The sequence below is a fragment of the Haliaeetus albicilla genome, chromosome 10 (assembly GCF_947461875.1).
Source record: "Haliaeetus albicilla chromosome 10, bHalAlb1.1, whole genome shotgun sequence".
NCBI lineage: Eukaryota > Metazoa > Chordata > Aves > Accipitriformes > Accipitridae > Haliaeetus > Haliaeetus albicilla.
In genome coordinates this window covers 37,082,904-37,094,953 of record NC_091492.1, presented here as the reverse complement: position 1 = coordinate 37,094,953, position 12,050 = coordinate 37,082,904, and the positions used below count along the sequence as shown (strand labels likewise).

The window sequence follows — 12,050 nt, the reverse complement described above, 5'->3', positions numbered from 1 at the left end:
AAACGGCGTTCAGTGGTTATGAAAACGCAGTACACTGAGGAGGCTATGCCTCTCATTATTAGGAATGTCCTAAGCACAGATAAATACCTTCAGTATTGCATAATGCACAAATATAGCCCAATATTTCCCTACATGTTTTGCTGAAATGATTTGAATTAAGAGATTTAGAGCAGCAGATCATTGCTGTAAAATGCTATGCATAATGAAACCACATGTGCAGTACACTTTCAGGTCTTTAATTTGTTAGGCGCTAAATGTTTATTAGAATATGGTACAGTTAATATTCCCTACAGTTGCCTTGAAAATTAAATACCCCTTTCACAACACAAAGATAATGAGTTATATGGCAATATAAGGTGGTTACCAGAATTCAGGAATGACAGAATCCAATTAATTTAACATGAATTAATGCAAGATCAAATTTATTACAGTTGGATGCAATTTGTAATTGAAAGTTCCATTACAGTGCATGTTTCTACATGTTCTCTCCCATCAGTAAGAGATCTCAAAAGAGCAGATTCTCCATTTTGAACAGCAGCAATGTATTTATTGTATCTCAAATAAGTCTTTCCTTACATGTTTGCTGTGAGGAACTTCAGGAACCAGCAGCCCAGTTGTGCTCTAGGAGCTGTGCTCTTGCTCTTTCTCACAGTGGGCCGTGACTGAGGCTTAAACAGAAACCTGGGCTTAATTTTCTTTGGCTGCTTTGCTGGGCTGCCCCTGCCTCGTTACTTGTTCATCCCTTTTCCCATTTTTCACTCTTCTAGGGGATCACCCCTCTTCTTTTTTTGGGTGGGAGGGGGGAAATCAGCCCTCTAGTCAAATAAACCTTTCAACCTCCTGTCTTCAAAATAAACACTTTTATTGTGGACAGTCCAAGCTCCTTAGGTAAAGCTTTAGGTCTCAAATCCGAAAGATACACTGTGTCCTTTTAATAATTTCATAGTGGAAACCCTTTATTTGCCCATTCCTGTGGTGGTATGGAGGTTTTCAATGATTCTGGTTTAGGTTTCGGGATTAGGTGAAACCAGAGTGCCTTAAACCTCTTTAGAGGTTTGGGATTAGGTCTGCATCAGGCCTAATATAGCCTTTCTGTGCAAGGCTAAATTAAATGGCAGGAATATTTGTTGTGCACTGATTCACAGGTGTTTGGCAAAATACCAGAAAATATAAAGGAACCACTGGAAGAATCATGAAGGCAAAGCCATCGAAACATGAGTATTAGCTAAGTACTGCAGTATCACTTGCAACTGTGGGGTCTTTCAGACTGCTTCTAAGTGATTTTAAGCATGGATATAATTTTTATGTGTCTCTTTCACATGAATGTGAGTAAATTGAAGATCTGTCGTGCAAATGGATCATGGATTTTTATTTAGGTATCACATTCTGGTAATTGCTGCCTGGTTTATAGCAAATGTATATTAAAGTTCATCAAACAGCTGATATCACTGAAGCACTATTGTTTTATTGTACACATAAATTCTGCTCCTTCTCTGGGGTATGCATTGCCCTGACAGAATATGCTAGGTCATGAGGAGAAAAGCACAATAGATTTATGCCTATTATTAAAACACCACCCTGTCTGGCCCAGGAGGCAGAGACGTTTTCCTCATTGATGACCATGGACTAATTGGAGGAGATAGTTTCGTTGTGTAGGCTGTCTACTGTGAGGCTTTTCAGCACTTTTCACTAGATTTGTCTCTAGTAGGGATATTTTTCCTCTATGTGCTCAGCTCTGTAGTTTGTAATACTGGCAAGGCCTGACTAACTGGCCATACCCCTGAGGTACTGTCTGAGCTGAGCAGATTTCATCAGGCAGAATGAAGAGCAGCTCAGCACTATAGTCTCAGGATCTCTGCAAACTGTGGCAGCTGGTTTGGCTGCATTTGTAGGGAAAAGCTGAACTTCAGATGCCTGGCTCTGTGAATCCGGGCCCTGGTATCGAAAAGAGCTGGATATGTAGTTACGGGCAGTGATGCACAGAGCCCAATGGGTTAGTTCCTACGGCTGTCCAAAATCGGTTACTACCTGCACGTAACTATCTCCTCATACCAAAGCATTCCCTTCATTGACTATGTGCCTGTCAGCCCGCTCCAGAAGTAGTATATTTTGAATGCATTTCTATCCCCAGATAGATTTCAATTTCAGTTGTTGACTTGCCTGTATTTAGAAAGTCAGAATTACAGGGCTTCTCTGGAGTTTTTTTCTATGCCAACAATCAGTTCTCTTGCAGGCAAGCTTTTTTGCATTCCTATGGCAAGTCTTCCGATCAGCAATGCATACAGCCAGATCCTGTCTTCTCATGTCTGCTTGCAAAAGCGAAACAGAAATAGTTAAGACAAGTTTCAAAAGAATATGTCCCCTCTAATCAGATGAGCTGTAAAAGTAAGAGGGAGGCTAACTAAAAGGATTTAATAATCTTAGAATCTGTATAAAACATTATTTATGGCTTAAGAGCTACACAAGGCTTGCGCTTTAAATATAAGTTCTTTCCCTCTTTAATGGTGCATGTAAGGAAGAACAAGAGAGAAATGTTCCAGTCAAGGACAAAATCATAAAATAATGAGCAGAAGAAGAATGAAATGACAGTATTAGGGTCCAAGGGAGGCTGAGTGGGAGTTTGTCTTCATACATGATTGATCTAAACTTGAAAAGAAAAAAAAAAAAAAAAAGACTCCTCGTCCTTAAATGAGATGGTTATTTGAGCATAAATAACAGTCTCATGTCAAATATGCTGCCATTTCCAATGGAGTCTTTTCACTACAAAACCACAACATTCTCAGCCCTAATCTCCTCAGATAAAATAATACAGCTGGTGGCTGTGAATCAGCACTTTGAAACCAACCTTTGAAAATAGCAACACGTTCAGGGTGAAGAGAAATGGAGGAGACAAAGAGCTGCTGTTTATAGAGCTTTGCAAAGTGACACCCCACCTTGCTTGCTTGGAAACATGCTGTAACACCTGAAAATTGTTTTTCTCTCTGGGTGGGAAGTCCAGCTCCATGCAGCTACCTCAAGGGACTGGAGCTATTGATGCATCTGTGTGTTTAGTCCCACACCAGGCCTAGCTGTCCCTGAAATCAGGAGCAGTGAAACACCAAAATCCTCCTGGATGCTTGAACCTTGCATTATTTACCTTTCAAAACAACAAAGGACTCTGACCAGAAATCTGAAGGGTTCTTGCATTTTTGGAGCTCATGGAAGGGAGCTTATGGAAGGTGGTGGGTGGTCCCCAGCAGAGAAAGAGGAAAAGGAGCATGATAAAGTCAAATGGAGACTTGCTCAGCTCCAGCCTGGGGAGGAAGGGTGCAGTGAGGATGAACAGCTGGGCTGTCTGTGCCAAAATGAGCGCTCTTCCTTTCCCAACCCATTTGCAGCCACATGGCCATGTCCCCCTCCCTTGCGCTGAGCCTAGCACTCATCTGAGGGGCGTCAGGACTGATGCAGGGCAGGAGCATGGCACCAGGAAAGGAGAGGGCCTGGAAGGGAGAGCGGTCACACTGGAAGAGACCTGCCCTGAGTGGTGGCACCGAAAGGAGCAGCCCAGCTGGGACACAAAGGTTTCCATCCAGCAAATGACACCTCACCTTAAGCAGGAAGCTCATTTCCCTCCACAGCCAGTGAGGAAAAACAGGCTCTTAACTACATGGGAACATCCTCTCCACCTTTTTTTCTGATTCCACTGTTTCCTAGCATAGCACACTTAAACAACAAGCTTTGAAATCCAGAGATGCCATCCCATGGGAAGTGGAAGAAGACTTCGGTCTCAGCACAGACCCCAGTACTGCTGTGCTCTGACTGGGAAGACCTTTCACTGGTGGTGGGGGGCAGTGAGACCTGAGGCTGGACAAAATGGGGAAACACTGTGGCATTTGCATTTCCATGTGGGTTTTAGGGGCATTATCGATGACTCGGGGAAATTCCTGATAATCTTTTTGAGCCCTTCTCAAAAAAAGAGAAATTAACTGCGCATTGTTCTCCTCAAAGGGATCATTGGAAAATGTCCTTTGGACATGGTCTGGAGACATCAGCGGCACAACCACCCCACCAGTGCTACTCTTGCAGCAAAGCTCCTGAGGCAGAGCCCAGATGGGAGAGAGATGCTGACAGGATGCCAAATCCAAACCTTCTGGAACTAGGCAGAAAAGTGGACCAAGGGGCAAACCTATATCTGGGTCCAGCTGCAAAAGGCGATGCTTTTGTTAAGTCTGAACAAAAACCTTTGATCCAAACATCCCTGCTTTTTAGGGATTCCAAACTCGAGTGAAAACACAGCGGTTTCACCCTAGCTTGAAACACAGCCTCACACCTTTGATTTCTGAGGACAGATCATTTTTCTTGGGGTGGGGCACGTGGACAGCAACAGATACCTCATGTCTGGTTCAGACAGACCAACCAAAAGGCTTAAGTGGACACACACACTACCAGCAGCATGTGATGGGATTTAGTGCAAGGAAATCAAACTCTCTGCCCCACCTCCTGAGCTTATCCTTTAAAGACCAGTCCTGCGCTCACAGCTGGAGTTTATGTGAGTCCTGCCTTATTAATTAAGTGTAGCCAGTGCCTTTTTCCCCTGAATTCCAACAGAAGCAATTAGAAAGCAGATACTTCACACATAACAGCTGGTTCATTTAACGCCCTCCCCATGCTATTTGCTCCCCTCCCCCAGCTAATTCATGTCACCCTTTTCCATTCTTTCATGTAATGGAGAAGGAGAGTAAAATCAAGGTGGCAAAACCAGGGGCAGCAGATAACCATATTCTTATTAAAAATCATCTAGTGTAGTGCTGAAAGCGGAGGAGTGTTGTTGAGAGCATGCCTCCGAGCAGGGAATCATAACATTCACCTAACAGATGGGAAAAAGAGCCTTGGCTGTCTACTGTGTCCTCCTTAAAAGGGGATCTGTATCAAAGTAGCAGCATATTTTCTTCACCGCAGGCTGTTGATGTCATTAGAGCAAGTCTCATTTTTATTTAACGCCAGAGTTAAGAGTCACATAAAATTGGCACAGGTGAAGGCACCAGGCCCATTAAGTTGTGCAACGTGATTCTCTGGGAATTTTTTGAATGTTCGTGCACCTCCAATTTATTTATGCTTGGGCAAGCCAGCTCCAGAGCCTCTCCTCCCTGTTTCCCAGTATGAATACAGCCTCAATCCTGCCATTAGACCTGTAAAAACCCCACTCAAGCCACTAAATTTCCCCCATTCCCAGGCAAGATCCAGTTACAGGAAGGGCAGTCCTGCCCCTCTATGTGTTACATGCATCACTGGGAGATGCTATGGACATAAAACTCAACCCATAGCCAAAAACACCCACTGTAACACTGAAAGTGAAATCTGCCCTTGCCAAACAACATTAAGTGCATGTTCTGCTCCCAAACAGGTACTTTAGAGGCTGGCTCTTGATTTAAGGCAGGTAGAGCTTTTCAGAGGGAAACCAAATGGAGAGGAATGGAGATTAATTTGCCTCTGCAAAACACTTCTGAAGCAGGGAAGTAATTCCAGTGTATTTGAGGCAAAAGGGTCCTCAAGAGTCACAACATTTCTTTTCCTAGCATGGCTGGCATTTTTCTAATGTAGAATTTATAGGTAAAATAGAGATCTTGTCCCACATAGGGCATCTGCTCGTGACATCGTTAGGAATAATAACAGAAGAGTAGACAGCCAAAGTACCCCAGTGCTGTGAGATTTTTCTAGATGATTTGCTAGATGATTCCTCACTGATCCTGAAATCAGGAACCATCATGAGGACATTTTCAGTTATAATATGGGGAAGATTTAGTTCCAGCCATAAACTTCCCATTTCCTTCCTCAAAGAGCTAGCTGTCAGAGAGACTGCTATTGCAGTCATCCATCCAGATGTTTACCATCTTTATTACAAATTTTCAGGAATCTTACAACACTTAGATACTGTACAGCCATCTGATGAGGTAGCTATCTAATACCAACATTACAGACAGGGAAAACAAGTTAGAAGGGATTAAATGATCTGCCCGGCTTCCCACAAGACAACACAGGTGTGGCTAGAAATCAAAACTCCCAAATTCCAATCTTTGCTGTGTTACACTTATCTGCTTATATGCTTTACTGTAAAAAAAAAATTAAAAATCATTTCAGTAACACGTTCGTTGGTAACTAGGATGGGTACTCCTAATCAAACAGAAAGATCAGCATATTCTATAAACTGTTACAGCTGGTTAGTCAGCTAACCCCTCCTCCCCCCTTTTTTTTCCTGGATCTTTCTAGAAGGAGAAAAATAAAAGGGAAGGGCATCCCTTTATAACTGCAAAGGCTTCAGCTAATGAGAGCAGAAATCACATTTTATATTTTGGCAGTTTGTAATAAACATTATTATTAAAGCTATAATAAGATCAGCTAATGTTGTATGAAATATTAGTGATGTCTGTGCATAAAGTAGAGCCCCCATCTCTTTAGTCAAAATTACAAAATGATTAACAGCCCAATTAAAAACATTTTTATTTTTGACATGATAAATTATACTTTATCTACCTATCTGTAGATATAATTGATTATTTTATCCGTTTGCTGTTGGCTGTCATTAAAAAAGACAGATACCATGGCTTTCTGGCCTCTCTCCCGCTGAGAGAAAGAACAAATCCTGCTATTAACGACAGACAGGATCATTATGAAAAAATTCCATTTGCCACTAGGCAACATAGCCGAGTTCCAGTAATTATTGTATTAGTCAAGCCGTTGAGAAGTTCCATAAAATTGGGAGAGTTTTTAAGGAGCATTCAATGTTATTTGGCAACTTTTGTGATGTAACAATTAAAACCATGCTCCAGGCCCCAAAATGTGCAGGAGATTGCCAAAATCAGATAAAACCCTAGAGGGCCCCTGACTCGCAAAGAAAAAAAAAAAATCAAACTGTTTACTTTTAGGATCAGACATTCATCAACATTTGGCTTTTGTTTCAGCCAGTGTCAGATAATAACAGCACTAGGTTTTCAGTCAGCTTCTAACAAAACTCTACACAGTTTGATGTCAGGCCTCTGAGAATTAGCTGGGGCTGACACCAGCCTCTCCTCAGGAGAGGGAAATCTCATGGGAGTTGATGCTACCAACCTTGCTTGACAGATCAGGTAGCTTGGAGCGCTCAGCAGTACCTTCTGGAGTGAATCATGTCTGTTCTCCACCAGTGAGCATCAGGAAATCACTGAGGAGAAGGGCAAGTTATTCCTTCCTCTCACGTCTAGGAGCTGAGCCAGGCAACACCTTAAATTGTCAGGGCTCCAGGGGATAAAGCAGAAGTCTCCTGTCCATGTACCCCATTAACCTGTCAAGGAACTGTTAGAAAAAGTATTTTAAAAATCACACTTTAAAACTGCTAAGGGAAATTGCTACTGACCCAACTTACTTATGGCCAAGTTTATCATCTACCTACTTCTCTGTTGAATGGTGTTAAGGAATAATGATTTATAGTACCAGGAACGAAGATACAGTATCAGGCTTCTGCAGTGGAAGGTGAAGTTGGTTACAAAACGCAGACCTGTTTTAGACTAATACAGACTATAGGAACCACTTGAAGAGCACATCTGTTTGCAAATGAGTTAAAATGGATTGATCTCCCTTCCCAGAACAACATGCCCGAGTTGGGAAGTCTCTACATATCAAAGAACTGTGATGGGAGCAGTAGTTTCCAGGGCGGTCAAAGGGAGCTGGGATCTGAACACGGACGAGGAGGCAGGAGGCTGCTGTTGTCACTAAGGAACGGCGGTAGGGCAGGGTTTAGCACTAGCGTCCTGCCAGTCTCCACCTGGAACATGCCGTACCAAGTAGGACAGATAAAAAGATACACTGGAGCCTGCCATAATATGGCCTTTCATCACAGAGCTCCCAGATTGGAGATGGCTGCCAACTGTTAGGGCCTGCTGACCTATTTAATAAAAAACCCAAACCCACAACCCTTAGCAATCATGGCTTCTATCTGATGTAAATGGGAACAGCAGCGCAGCACTACAGGCCAAGGGCCAGCCACCTGTGGCGCAAGGGCAGCTCTTGAACCGTATGTTGCATTGCCAAGGCAAAGGCAGGAGCTCAGACTTGTGAGAGAGAGGGTGTGTGAAAGAAAAGCTGCTCCTCTCTCCCAGCTCTGAGACTTATCTTGCTGCTATGCAAGGCAGGCATGCCCGAGTCCCACTAAGCTCAGGAATCAGCAAATGTTGGAAGCTACTGCCACGTTTTCCAGCACATTTAACCTCTAGTTTGGGTCTGGCAATTGCTAGGGAGTGGTGAGATGTGTTACTATAGAAGTATAAACCCCTCAATAACTAACTAGCTGCTTTTTGGGAAACAGCATTGCCTTGCAGTTTTCTTCAGCAGAGCTAAAACATATAGTGTGGTAGTATTCAATTTTCTTGCATTTGGAGCTGTCATCTAAAGTGAAGCATCCTAGGTCAGCTCAAGAACTTAGGTCACTATCTGTCAGCGTGGAGAATGAATAATTTCAGCTCTTATTCTTGAATTATATGAGTAAATTGTGCCAAATCTTCAACATATAAGACTAGTGCCAGATGAAGGCTTAGGAAGTTTTTTTTTAATATATGTTCTTTATTAGCATTAAAACTTTTATTATTAAAAGAATTATGTTACAACATACATGCACAAGATCCATCTAAACTTAGAAAAAATAATCTGAAAAAACCTACATTCCTAATATTTTTTTGTTAGTCCCTTTGGCTTACAGCTCATCTGAGCCATGAGTGAGGAAAATGCAAACCCCAGCACACAGCAAAGAGAACTCAGTGACGAAAGAGGGAGAGCGGAGCGGATTGAGAGCGCATTGTTTGTGGGTATTGCTGAGAACAAAACGAACTCATTGGAAAAAATGATAACTTTGTAGTGAAATTGTGGGGACTTTGGATCAAGGGCTACAAAGAAGGCTAAACTCCCTGATTCAGCAAACTCCCCTCAGACCACTCCTGTAGTTCCCCTGTGGACTGCAGGAACAAGCCTCCACAATTCAACCAGTTTCCACCGAGCCTGGCTGTTCAGGCTCTAGTTGTAGGTGCTTGCATCTCCCCCAAGTTGTGTCAGCTGACTGGTGTTGCTGTTCAGAAGGATGCCAGATGGCTAGTACTTGAGCCAACCTGATTTCCAGATGACTGATTTTTGTAGCTACCACTTTAATTAAAATAAAAATTATATGTAAAAGACACGAGTTTATCACCTGCTAACACATGCCATGGTTGTCTCTCGGTCAACCGGCATGCAGCTGCCAGAGCCGCAGACTTCTCTTCCACACCACCAGTATCCAGAAGAAAAAAGATTAGTCGATCTGCTAAAGCTATCGGGCCCTTTGTGCTTCGCTGTATCAATTCCTGTTTATAGGATCCAGTGCCCTCTACTGAGCAGAACCAAAAAAAGCATTAATGTGTCCCAGGCCCCACAAAGTCACTGTTAAAGTACAGCGGTATTAGAGCTGAACAGTTGAAAGTCTACCTCTCCCCTCCATGCCCACACATGCACCCATTGCCCCATCTGCCACCAGTGTTTCCAGGTTATTGTAAAGCAACACATGGAAAGTATTGAGGAACTTGCAATGGCTTCAGAGCTGTCAGAAGAGTAACATGTCACTTTCTGGAAAGGGAAATCCATGTGGACATATGGTAGTCGTGAAAGGAGCTGGACTAGCAACCTTGGCAGGCTTGAGTTGAACAGAAATGTTGCTGCTTTGCCTTGATCTTTATTTACAATAAACGCCTCGGCTCCAGCTCAGCGTTTTATCTGGGAACAGCCGCCGGCATTTCTGTGACCATGTTCCGTCTCATTGGTGCACTGACATATTTACACACGGGCCAGGGCCCGGCAGCTGTGAATAAGGGGCCATATATCAAGAGAGGAAAAAGGGATGCAAAGATGAATTTTATGAAATATTTTCCATTTTTCTTTGACTTGGTTGTGCATTTTGCTATGGCCCATTGGGCACTCACTCAGCACTTGGACACTTTGCTCCATGCAGTCTCGCCTATATTTCTAATTGTGTCTACATGCCAAGCCTAGCCCAGTACCTGAGGCAGCCCACAGGGAAATGGAGATTCAAAAAAAGAAAAAGGTGGGTGGGAGGGAAATTTCCTGACCTTCAATGGCATGTACCATGGGAAAGAAAATGATGTCTTGTAAGTCACCAGTCTTTTCTGATTCTTGCAGCACACGGGCTGTTGCATTTTACATCTGAGTGCCAAAGTGAGAGGAATTATTTCCACTACTTTGTGAGAGAAAACAATCAAGCCCCTCTTGCAATTTAAGGGGTTGTATCATCTTCAATTTCTTCTCTGGGCAATGGAAAGGGTTAATTCCTTACAGTGTTGACTTAGCCCTTTCCTTTTTCCCTGTGGCTGACTAATAGGTTAGATGTATTGACTCTGTTTAAAAAGACAAGCTTTGGACATAATATGAATGATATTGTATGTGCAATAACATTAGAAAACAAACACAGAGGCACCTGGGGAGTCTGAAGGCATCTTCTGGCCTTTCTGGGCTGACAGCACAGAGTGGCCCTCCAACATTTCCATGTGGAAAAACACTATCTAGCACAAGAGAGTTTACTTTGAGTGACCCTCTTGCCTTTCAAACAATGAGAAGTCAGGACCATTGTGAAGCTGAAAACTTGTTTCATAAGAACAGGCCATCGCTCAAACAGCTGAAAAGGGGAAAAAAATAGAAAAGGAACGCAGAGAAACAATTGGAAAGAAAAACTGGACATTTGAATGGAATAACTGCTGGTGTCTTTCCTCTGGCATTGACAGCCTAAGAAAGGGTGTGTGAGTTTTTTCCCTTATGTTTTTGCAAGGCGAAGTTGGGAAGAGAACACTGTTTGTTTATTCGTCTTAGAGCCCCACTAGCACAAAAAAGTCACTGCAAATACTTATCCAAGGCTCAGGTTCATCCCACCAGGATGCAAGAACTGCATGCTCCCTTGATAGCCTACGTGAGATCCAAACCAGCATGTGGAAGTGCCTATTTCCCTCTATTGTTTATTTAAGAGGTCTAGGGGAGAGAAGCACAATTCCAGTTATGTCACCTTGGCATGGTCTGAAAGCTAGGTAGGCCTAATTGATCACTTGTAGATACTATTTACCACAGATGTGTACAAGGCCTTAGTACAAGTCTCACTTCAAAGACTTGTCAGGCTTTGTGCAGGTGTCCCATCCTAAGTGTCATAGTACAGGCAAAATAAACTAGAAGCTCTACTGCTGCTGAACCATAGATTTTTCTAGTGCAGCTGTGCTTAAATGGAGCTGAATCAAGGCAGTGTCACCTTGGATAAAGGGACAGCAATTCCCAGGAAGAGATCCTCTCCACTGGGTAAAACGTCTGTCAGGACTGTTGAAGAATCTTCTCAGATGGTTCTTTGGAACTCTCTTCTCTGGATGGTTTCACTACCTGCACTGGAGCAGCTGAAGTCACACTGGAAAGGAGCACTAGAGGTCCTCAAGCATGCCCAGAGCTCAGCAGGAGACTGGCAGGGGAAAAAGGACAGTCACCACTTTAAGCTAAGACATGCGGATCATTTAGTGTCTCACCCAAGATCACACAGATGGTGCTTACACCAAGAATTAGACCCATCAAACCATCCAACACCTCTGGATTGTTCGTTGGGGATTAGAGGGCATTTAGGAGTTCATTTTAATACATAAATGTAAGATTTGGAGCTATGATGGAATGGTAAAATAGATACTGAAGAGTTTGTCACATCTCTGTTCAAAGCAGGCTAACATTTCATGTAAGGAATTACATGCTTCAGACAGTTGCAATCATCTTCTGCACAAATAATTTAAGCTTACTTTGTTGTATTTTGATTTAAATTTTTATTGGAAATATAAATACCTATGTCGGTCACCAAACCAAATAAAACAAACATATTGAGTAGGGTCTATTATAGACTAATATGGAAACAAATAATCTGCAAGTCTGGTTTTATTTATAAGCTTATTTGAGTTTTTACTCTAGGCTCATATTAATAGGGTTTGTGGTTTCCACATCTGTGCTGCTGATGCCCAGTGCAGACAGCATGCCAAGTCGGATCT

General features: G+C 42.8%; 1 protein-coding gene across 1 annotated transcript in view; it reads right to left on the bottom strand.

Moving 5' to 3' along the window:
* Nucleotides 1–405: 405 nt before the first annotated feature.
* The window catches only part of TXNRD2 (thioredoxin reductase 2), a 56,697-nt gene continuing 45,052 nt past the window's right edge, over nucleotides 406–12,050 (bottom strand). Inside the window, exons 20-21 of the transcript XR_011326649.1 lie at nucleotides 7,087–11,482; nucleotides 406–2,306 (exon numbers count right to left, since the gene is read on the bottom strand). The gene's annotated coding sequence lies outside the window, so the exon portion shown is untranslated. The remainder of the gene's footprint in view (nucleotides 2,307–7,086; nucleotides 11,483–12,050) is intronic.